Source organism: Pinus tabuliformis, chromosome 7, assembly GCF_031772625.1.
Source record: "Pinus tabuliformis cultivar Carrire ecotype Pingquan chromosome 7, CPIR1, whole genome shotgun sequence".
Lineage (NCBI taxonomy): Eukaryota > Viridiplantae > Streptophyta > Pinopsida > Pinales > Pinaceae > Pinus > Pinus tabuliformis.
Window position 1 is genome coordinate 609077420 of NC_142293.1, and position 11994 is coordinate 609089413.

The 11994-nt window shown below is 34.6% G+C and overlaps 1 pseudogene; it reads left to right on the top strand.

Moving 5' to 3' along the window:
* Positions 1-6760: 6760 nt before the first annotated feature.
* Positions 6761-7423, top strand: LOC149248908 (peroxisomal membrane protein PEX14-like; annotated as a pseudogene).
* Positions 7424-11994: the final 4571 nt, after the last annotated feature.

Sequence of the window (11994 nt, forward strand, 5' to 3'; positions counted from 1 at the left end):
TTCAGCAAAAATTTTACTATAGTTATACATGAAGGTAGGTTTGTTTTCTTTAGAAAATATTGACAGATAGCCTAGGATAGCTTCATCTACCCATTGGTTTGATTGGTAGCCTAACAAGCAAGAAATTAGGGAAATAATGTGCTTGGCTCTCTCAGGGAACATAGATGATGGATAAGGAGGATTCTTTTTGGGAAGCTCAGCATCTTCAGGGAGAAATATGTCAAAAATTTGAGCTCTTTAAGGGAAGGTAAGCTTGTGATATAGATCAATTAAGGCTACAGTGGAGAAAAAGATAAGGGAGTCATCCTCAGGTATGAGAAGCATTTTATTAATGGTTTCTGTAGTGATAGTCATCAGACTGTCTCCATTCTGAGCTACCATTGTTATCTGTAAAGGATTATACTTAGATTGGCACCAGTTAACTAAATTAGGAAATAAATAAGTCTGAGGAAACATATACAAAGGTAGATGGGATTCCCACAGGTTTATTTCATCTTCAGAGTCAAAGTATGTCTTCTTTAGCCAATTATGCAATTCAAACATGTCAAATTCGCATTCAGTGTCTGCAATTTTGAAATATTGGTCTGCCAATGGGATATAGTCTAGATCTAAGGCATTAGAGGCCTTTAGGATTTACTGTTATGCAGATGAACTGGCAGAAGGCTTGCATTTCGTCTTTGGAGCCATGGTATAACATAAGTGTAATGGTGAATGGCAGAAAAGTTGCAGAGGAACTGTTCAAAGGACACTTACTATTGTAGGCTTAGCTTGACAGAGAATCTGTAGAACAAAACTGTAAATAGAATAGTGAAAGAAAACAGTGCAAGAGCAGTTGATGAAAGGCTGATGTAACAAGGAAAAAGAATATTTAACAATGGATTAAAGCTACCATTATAGAAAGTTGTTGTTGATTGACTAATTAGAAATTTAATGCATCAATGGGAGGCAAGATTAGTAACGGGAGGCAATTAATGGTGGTAATGGATACATGGGAACAGATAGGCAATAACCGGTGAGCGAACATGGCGTGGAGCGATTGGAGGTGGAAGGCGTGGGAGGTGTGACTGTTGGTGCGATATCGGGAAGCGCAAGAAGTGTGGATGGCGAATTTTGTAGGCAGGGGGGGTAGTGGTAAGAAGTTTGGAGTGAGGGGGGTGCGAAGAGGCTTCCTCGTCATTGATCTGGCTGGGGAGGTAGATCACTGTTGATTCTTTCCCAAGCTTTATCACTTTTCGATAAACTTTTTTTGTCATTTCTGACTTTGAAAATAAAAATTATAAACGATTATTGACAAAAGAATTAATCACCCTTTTAAAAAGGTAATTAAGCAATAATTACGAATTAATCTATTTTGGGCATGCTTAGACTAGTAGCCCCTATTTAACTATTTCAAAAATTTAAACCTAATCCAATATAAATTCCACCAATTTTTTAGCATATTAGGCCTTTCATTTGTCCTAATCTATCCTAATTTATAATGTTCAACCAAGATTAAACTTTTTGATTGAACTTATTCTCTAATCTAGAACAAAAATTTAAATGATCTGATCAAGATTAGACAGTTTGATCCAGATCAGAAGAAAACATCGTGATATAAAAACAAGGTGAACAAAAACCTTTATTTATTATAAATGCAATTTGTTTCATGAAGTGCCATTTAAACAAGCACACTTATACAATTTTTTTCATTTTCTTTTGATGATTTTCTATTTCATCTCTTTTTATTTTCTATTTTTTTATATTTCCATTTTTTCTTTATTTTTTCATACCCTCTTTTGTAAAACAAAAACTAACTTATCAAAAATAAAGCATGTTACAATAGTACCAACCATATTTCACACACACACACACACACACACATATTTATATATACTAAACCTCTAATGAGGAATTATAAATACAAGTAAACCTGTCAAGGTATTGAACTTGTCTGTTGGCAGCAGGACTATGTTGCTATGGTACCAAGGCAAACCTGTCATAGTTAGAGATGTAAAATAAACAAAAAAACATTGGTCACATTGGGAAAGGTATTGATCACATTAAACCATCATTAATCATATAAGTCAAAGTTAGGAAAAATAAACTCCATACGTTGGATTTTAGGGAATTGCTTGAAATATCCTATAAAAATAATGCTTTGATATTTTATTTTAAATATATTTATACATCCTAAAATGTGGGACCGTTATATGTTGTTTCACTTTGATTATACAATTTGGATTTATTACAATTCTACTACAATAAAGGGAAAATGATTCTTACACTAATAAATGGAGTATATTGTTTGAATGTCATTCTCTTCAAATATTGTCATGTCATTATTTCCATAAATGGGTATCAGGTGGGCTAATTATTAAACCAACTCTTGCATCTTTCCAAAAACAATCTCTTATTTCAGTGCAGAGTGTTTGACAATGACTCCCTCATAGTTTAATGTGGTAAGACAATTGAAAGTACAACTAATACCCTTGGATTATTTGTAATAAATAATTTATTGACCTCTTTTTCTATGGCTGATGTGATTACTAGCTGAGGGAGAACTTTAATTCCATTAGAGTGTGGGAGTGAAATGTACAAGATTTTTCTTCTATATTGTTGCATGGTGTGCCATTATTCATGTGTTGTTACTCCAATAGCACATACTCTTCTGTTATTTATGTGTTGTTACCATAATTCTGATCGTGAATGCTAGGAAATTGGTAAGACTTTCAGAGAAAAATAATGAGATAACTGATTCATTCCACATGTCACCATTTGTGTTCTCATAACAATAAGAGATAATAGGTCAACGAAAATGATCTTTTTGTCATCATTTTTAACCTATTTTATATTCCCTTTTCATCCATTTTTCTCCCATGATATTCGCAACATGATTATCTCACTTTCATATATAATGAGGTTATTGAGGTGATGAATTAATGATTGAGGCTATTCATGAGATCTGTTATAGAAATTATCATGGCAGAGCAAACTAATCAATTTGGCAGAAGGAAATCCTACTGCATATTATGATTTCTTTCTTTTATCTTGCATGGCTCCTACCTTTAGCATCACTTTCAACATCAGTTCGACCTACATCAACTTCAAGAAATACCAGTCCATCCATGCCATATCATGCTTTCATGCAAATAAAAATAGAGGTAAAATAGCAAAAAAAAATTATATTTAAAAGTTTAGGACATTATCATGAAAAACCACTAAGAATTATTCATTCATATTTTCAAGCCATTATTTCCATTTCTTTACCAGTTCCCAATATTCAAAGTCATCAAAGCTTTCAATTTGGGCGAGTGTGTTTTTCATTGCTTTATTTATCATGACCATTCCATCAATTACCATCCTTATTTCTTATAAAAACCTCCCTTATTCCATGTGACTTATAAAATCGTCCTACCTATGGCATCATATTCCACAATCCTACTACAAGAATCAAATGATTAAATCATTGTTGCATAAGAAGAAACAATTAGAATGAATGTCTTGTTGTTTTTGTTACATAAAAGAAAGCACATAATTGATACACAAGCCATTTCCTCATAACTGCATGTTGTTATATACAAAGCAAACATTTCAACAGTGATTGTAGCAAAACCCTTAATTTGTTTTCTAGTTTCGCATGAGGGCATGCTAATTCTCCATTTTGGGGGAGGCATTGCTATGTATGATGGTTGTTTTCTTCTTTCTTCCTCATTTAAGGCATATAATTTAATTTTAGTACAGTGAATTTTTTTTTTGTGCATATATTTAAAACCATGAATTAGATTCTTATTTTAAGACAACAAGAAGATACATTAAAATGTACAAACCCAAAAAATTTCAAGCTAAACCAGTTTATAAAATTACAGGAACCAAGCATTGTCACCTTCAACCATTTTACTGATATATTGAAATGTGTACACTAGATTGCTTTGATTTTAGGTGTGGAGAAGCATTAATATTGTGGAAATATTCTTGCAAAATTTCAACAAAATCTAGTTTGTAGTTTTTGAGAAAATGGTTAATGAAAGTTGTTGCTACTTATATAATATTTTGTTGCCAATTCATATACATATGGTTGGAAGTCAGTGTGCAAATTGTTACAACTTCATCAATGTTACTAGAATAGGATAACCATTGTTTTGAAGAGGATTTCATGCAAGAATTTTTTATTCCATGAATATCATGAGTTGGTAAGAATGTTTTGGTTATTGTATTATAGCTTGGTTAGTACATAGGCATTGGGTTGCATGAGGACATGCAACATATTCAATCTGGGGGAGATGTTGGGCCACTAATGTTTCATTATAATTATCATTTCTTGACATCTATTTCAACCATTTCTACTGATATTTTATTATTCTATTTATCATATAATTCCATTTCATAATTATTTATGATCTTGTGGATAATTAATGCTTGTTCTCCCTTATTTTTAAAAAATTGAAGCTTATTATGCATAATTTTTCCAATGAAGGCTTATGAAGAGGATTGTTATAATAATACTCATGATTTCAGCATCCAATTTCTTATCCATATTGTAACTATGAGCTCCAACTCATGATCAAACATTCCAACTCAGAAATTTATTGAAAATAAGTGATTATTTTGCGTTGGATTTTACGAGAAAATAAAAATAAATCTAAAATTTCCACGACATGGGTTTTGTGTAAAACAGACCAGTTTGGTTTATTATTGTAACTTTTTCCAAAATCCAATATATATTAAGAGAAACACATGATTCTTTAAGGGAAATTTTCCCAAATTTGTTGTTGTGATTGTTAAAGACAACCATGTCAAACCGAAGAGTGTGAAGGATAAGCCTTGAATGCATTATTATTCACAATGATACATATTTATAATACATTGGAGTGACCCTTGGTTTCATATTCCAAGTGGTCTCTTGGACTCCCTTTGACTATTTAGCTTCCACACCAACCCTTAGAGGATTATGTGTCCAAAATTCCCTGCCCCCCCCCTCCCCCTTAATTTGAAGGGATATGTATAAGTCCAAGAAGGGAGTTGTAATACAAAATGTGCAAAAATATGCATGGCAGCACTAGGTTGAGTGCGCTCTCTGAAATGTTGGTATAAGGGGGTGGTTTAAGGATGACCACCAACACTGGAACACTTAGTGCAGTTCCCAGAACTCTTCCAAGTCTAGCAAGAAGCTGAAATCTTCTACTAGAGGAAGTGTCCCTAATGCTTTGGAGAGGGAGAACTTCAACCTAGAAAAGGGAGGTCTACAACTTGCGGTGGTTTAAGGATGACCACCAACTCTGGAATGCTTAATGAAAATCCTCAAAATCTTCCAAAACTGGCAAGAAGATGAAGTCTTATGCTAGAGGAAGTGTCCCCAATAATTTAAAGAGGGAGAAGCTCAACCTGAAGAGGGAGGTCTCAACCTTGCATAGATGGTTTAAGGCTGACCACCAATCAAAGGCATGCTCAGGGGCATCTTTTTCTTTGGCTACAACTCTAAATCTGGTATAGCAAGTTGTGGCTGAGGCTCACTTGATGTGGCTTTGAAGCTTGTCGATGACCATTACTTCCCCCCTATCAAATACAAGGTTAGATGATGGAGAAAACTCAACTATACGATTGTTCAATACTCTAGAACAAGTTCTGACATATGATTGAAATATCTTCTTAGTTGTTGAAGCCCATTGCCAAGAAGCAATCCATCCAAGATGAATCTTTGTTATTGTAGGAGGCTTGTTTTTGAAGCATTTGTTTGAAGAATGGCTATTTTTATAGCAGTGCTTACATCGATGAAGATCAAAACAATTATCTTTCACATGGCCAACTCTGTCACAATGTTGGCATTTAATAATCTGTTGTGGTTGCTGTGGAAGAGGACCATAATTTGAAATAGTTGAAGGTGACCTATTACGAAGAAATCCAACACTCTGAAACTGGATGGCTTTGAGTAATATGGAATGTGAAAGAAAACATCCTTATAATATCCAAGCTATGTTTTGTGCTTGTTATGGACAAGCTCTTCCCGAGGTCTGATGATTGGCTTGGGAAGTGCACGCTGAATTTCTACTTTTGCATGCAATTTTGCTGCTTCATTGGGCACTAGATCTAAATCAATTGTAACATTATCAACTTTTTGTTTATGGGAGTTTTTTTCAATTTTTTAAACATAAACCAGTTCAGAATGATGACTCCATTGTTGTAATTCTGCTCCTTGAAGCTGAGATTAAAGCTCCCAAAAAGCTATCTTTTCCTGTGCATTTTGCAGACATGTTTTAATATCATAGAGAGTGTTTTCGTTGATTTCCACCATCTCATCAATAATTGAATGAGTGACAATACTTAATAACTCTAATACATCACCAATCGGAGACATTTTAAAATAGAAGTATTAGTTGACAACCACAATTATGACAAAGCTTTTCCAATCTCCACTGCAATTAGAAATTTACTCTCTTTGCAACATAAAATATATCTTTATGATACTTGTATAATAGGCAACAAACTAATCCAATTAAATCTCAATACACATACCAATTTAGCACTCCGTACGCCAATGTTTGCAACTTCAAAATGTAGAGAATGGATATTTAACCATAGGTTGCTTCAATACGGAGCTTTAAGACTGTTCAACGCTCCAACTTAATGCATCAATGTTGGCAACAAAAAATTCTCTTCCCAGTCAAATGGATGACAATGTAATGAATGCAGGGGAGTCAACAAAAGTGGTGGAAGGTGAAGGAGTTCCAGAATAAAAAGAGAACTTTCAAAGGAAAAGGATGGTAACTAGTTGTTTACAAATTCAGAGCCTATGAGAGAAGAACAGGTTAAAAATGCAGTCAAATTATTTTTTATCTCACCCAAAAGTACACGGTTCTCTAGTAATATACCGACGCTCATTTCTTTAGGGGAAAGGTTTAACAAAGGAGGAGATTGATGAAGCTTTTCGGCGTGAGACAGGTCTCCTTCTAATGAATTCTCAACTAAAGCAATTGTTCAAAGTCAACATACACGATCATCACCTCCCAGTACTGTACAAAATCAACCCCAAGTTCAAACATTGCAGCATACAGTGGCTCCACTAATTACAACACCAACGGCCACATTGGTTCAACCAACCCATTTTCACTGGACGCATATGATTTTTGCTGTAGGATTGCTCACTGCAATGGGTGTTGGTGCCGGTGTATTGTTCAAGAATGAAATTATTCCAAAATTGAAATCTTGGATACGACAAGTAACTTCTAAAGCTGATGAAACTAAGTGGAAGAAGGCTCTAGAGCCAAGTCCAACTACAGAAGCTGCAACTGCTGCAAAAGCTGCTGCTATGGCAGCATCTGAGGTAGCTAATGTTAGCCGAGAACTGATCAAATCAAGAATTGAAGATAGGAAATATTTTGAGGGCCTGTTGCGTTTCGTGGAAGGACAAATTGAGGAAATGAAGTCAATGAAGACTGCTCTTCAGTAACGACACTTTGGGAGCCATTTCATCCATAAAGCAAGTAGATTGGAGAGGAATTTATGAATCAAATTCCAAGAACGTTAAAGTGGATGCTAATGTGTGAATTGTTGATTAGGGGTTAGTGAGGCCTTCATCTGCACCTGCAAGTGTTGAGACCAGTCTATGGAAGCGCCGAGGGAGAAACCCAACATTGATAAGCTTCATTCAGACAAAACTATTTTTCTTCTTCAAAGATAAAAAATGAACAATAATAATAATCACCCACTATACAACCTTAGGACATCAATGCGAATGTAATAAATGAAGTTTTGATCCTTAAAATGATGCGAAAGCATTAACTGCAACAATGATGAGAATTCAAATTGGGTTTTGGACCTTCGGAAAATCATGCGAATGTAATAAATGCAGTGTTGGGCATTAAAAGGGTGTGAAAGCATTACATGTGATTTGCAGTAGCGATGGGAATTCAAACTAGGTTTCAGATGAACAGTGCGCAGAGATGGCAGTCAGATGTTTTCTTTCCCTCCAATGTCAATCCTTCAAACACCAGGTTGTCCTTCAACATCTATCCCTCAAATTCCTTTCACGAAGGTGTTTGACCAGTTGGTCCATCAGGATTCCACGTAAATCCATATGCAGATGATAGCTTAGCGCAATGGTGACATTGCAGCTATTCAAGAGTTGAGGGAGATATTCCATGAATATTAGAACCGTTATAGTCTAGTTAACACTGAGAAGTCTTTTTTTTTGCATTACAAAGCCACTCCTTTCAGGAGAGGTGGTCAAAATTGGTCGAAGTTGAGATGAGCACCAAGCAGAGAGCCTGCTAGAACAAAATAACTGATAGGGGCCACTTTTGAATTAATTTTCAAAAAACTAAGCAACATGGGTGCAAGAAAACGCCAGAGAATAGCATAGAAAGACTTGAGGAGATTCTGGGCCCGACAAGGTCAGATAAACGGTTGCAGATACAATGGGCACATAAAAATAGCTCATAATGGTTTGAGAGAAAACTCAGATGGATGAAAACGTTGGTTTACAAATCAATGCGCAGATCTTAGACCAATTTCTCTTCTTGGCAGAATTGGTATCAATTGTCATGCAGAGAAACGATGGGTCAGGATGGCAGGACAAATGGCTCGAATTGGAGTAGGGAAGGAATATGCCTGCAACTCTCATACCATGTTAAAGACAACCAGGGCGAACCCAAGAGTGTGAAGGATAAGCCTTGAATGCATTATTATTCTTAGTGATACATATTTTTAATACATTGGAGTGACCCTTGGTTTCATATTCCAAGTGGTCTCTTGGACTCCCCTTGACTATTTAGCTTCCACACCAACCCTTAGAGGATTATGTGTCCAACATTCAAGTGTCAAGGGGGGGATGTTGGACACCTAATCCTCTTTCGGTTGGTTTGGAATGTGAACAACCACTAGAGTCCAAGAGACCTTGGAATATGGAATGAATGTTCACTCCCATGTATTATAAATGTGTATCATTGTTAATAGTAAATGCATTCACGCTTTACCTTATTTAACTGTCCACATTCCATGTGTGACTAACAGTGATCATTTCCTAAATCTTACCCAATTGTAAAACCAAATTCAACTTGTTCCAGTAGATTAGTGACGGAGAAATCTTTCAGGTTTGATTTTAATGATTTATCTATTATTGTAATGAAAATAATTTTGTAGTCTAATCATATATCATGATGTTCAATTTAGTTAGAATCTTTCCTTTACTCTCTATGTATTTAAATGAAGACAAAAATCATAGAGGGGATGATGGAAAATTGTTGAATTTGAGGAACAAATAAGAAATTCATTTTAGCTGTATTTATTTTTAATATCTTTTAATGAAGGAATCTATCTATTGAACTTTTCATTTTTTATTCACAATTCGATCTAAATTATTCTTCAAGGCAGAACTAACTCCTGGTGCTTTGGGCTCGCTTCCTGGATGAGATGTTGTCTTGAACATGTAAAGTAGTTTAGTTTTATGTTATTCATTTTTAATCAAGTAATTTTTTGTTTGTTGCATTTTTGAGATTTTTTGTTTCTTGCAATTTCCATATTTCTATTAATTTAATGGTTTAGATTATCTTTTGAATTACGTTGGGTGCAATAGGTTAAATTTCCAATTCAGCAAGGTGTTGTTTAATTTAGTATTAATTCAAGTTGTGTAATTAACATCATTCTTTCTCTTCTCATTTACTTTATGCCTTTTAAATTTAGCATTGTCATTTAAGTCTTACATTTTATTTCTTGGTGAATGAGCTTGATAGTTTATAACAATCACGTAGAACCAATATTAGTTGTTAGTAGCTACTTTCATATATTTTTCTGATTTCCTTGAACTAAAAAGACATTCCTCAAGTTGATAGTTAATGTCTAGTTGACTAGTTTTTTTTAAGCAATTAATTCCCCCGATAGTCAATGCCCAATCTTAGTTTTGAGGCCTTAGGATTTTTCACATTTCTTCCTCCTACATTAATATACATACCAATTCATCAAAAGTGGGAGCTTTCTCCCTTGTTGAGAGACTCGTAATGAACACCTCGTATGCATCTAACATTCCATTTAAAGTGATGGTTACAAGATCAATGCTAGTTATCGATTCTTCTATGTTTGTCGGCTTCTCATTTAAATATTTAATTATTGAAATAAAGTTACTAATAGTTTCATTTTCTTCCATCATAATGGAGATGATCTTACTTTTCAAGGAGAGGACATGACTTGTATTTTCGACTCATACAAAGACTTAGGTGTATTCCACGTCTCATTAGATGTCTTGCAATCACGAATATGGGGAATGATACTATCTTTTATAAAGATCTTTAACAATATCTTTGCCTTATTCTCCCACTTCTCCCAATCCTGAATTGATTCAATTGTTGCACCTACAAGTGCATTTGGATTTACTTCTTCTCGACAAGCTATCGACCACACATTGTAGCTTTCCATTAAAGTTTGTAACTTAAACTTCCAATTTGCATAACTTGATCCATCTAACTTATTTTCCTTATTTAAATTATTTTGTGTAAGAATATTAGCGAGCATAGGAGAAAAGGAAATTCCCTAACCTTACATAGCTCAATTCACAAATAAACTTGCATAATATTTCAAGGAAAAAAATACTTACACCCAAAAAACTCAACACTGCACCTCAACACAACTCCCTTGCATCAAGTGCAAACCAAAAAAGTCGATTAGGATTTGAAAGAGGATCTGAATTTATTATGTAGGGGAAAGCCATGAAAAGATCACAAATTAAGGATTAATCCAAAAATTAAGGATTAAGCCAATCGAATTAGTAATGTTTATACCACTTTTTGAATTGAATCCTTTTCCCTATTTAATTTTTGCATAGAGCCTGATTCTATACACCTCCCACTAAGCTTCAATGTTGCATGTTTTCACACAGATATGATGCAGGCTATATTTTCTACACACACCTTATGTTGGTCCGCTTATTGTTTGGTTGCCTTACCATCATGCTAAAAACAATTGGCCTCTGAGACACACTGTGTCCCTAAGGCTAATGAATTCCCTTACAATGAAAAACTAGATATCAGAATTCTTACTATGCGTAAGCTCTCAAAAATTCTACCATGAAAATTTCATCACCGTAGGAATCTCCAAGGATCAAATTCCCATAGCATTGTCACAAATCTTGTCAGCGGAAATCACAACATAGAAACAAAAGTCTAAGCAGAACAATAACCATCTAACACCAGGTCAAGCAATGACCCTCATACCCAGATTCATGAGAAAATTTCACACAACACCTCTCAATAGGTCTCAACATTACATATATGTAACATCACATTGTGCACATGTCTAAAAAGGACTCAACATTGCATATATGTAACATAAAATTACACACAACGTCTCTCAATAGGTCTCAATGTTGCATATATGTAACATCAAGTTGCACACAATGGCTCTCAATAATGATAAATGCGCTTGGTGACCTTCCCAACAATAATCGATCAAAACAAACTCAATCCACAACACCAAATCAACTCTCGCCTTGGCTTTGATAGAAAAATATAATTAAGGAAGGATAAAATATGGAAGAAATGTGCATCTCTTAGGTAAGGCTAACTCAACCTGAGACGACCTACTCTCCAAACTTGATTCATTCAACGAAAACATTCCTACATATATAACAATACAAATGGTAAATAATTTTTCACAACTTCCTAAAAAATAGAATCTAGAGCCTAAATAAGACACCACAATCTTAACATAGAATAAAAAGTAGCTACTAATGAAATAATCTAGAAAATAATACATCTCTTTATTAATTTTAAGTACTACTTTCACTAAAACTATATTGACGAATATTCTCCTATTGGGTATCTTCTTCAATGTGTCACCCGAATGGAACAAATAACCATTTAATAATCTATGTGCCACCGTATCGAATGGAACTTTAAAGGCCGACTGCAGGTAAACAAGTTTCAGTAAAGACTCATGAATAGGAAATAACTAGAAGTTCACCGAGTTCTTCCTAAAAACCATATTACTCAACAATTGTTTGTCCTTCGTCCCTCTTATAGTATGTCTTTC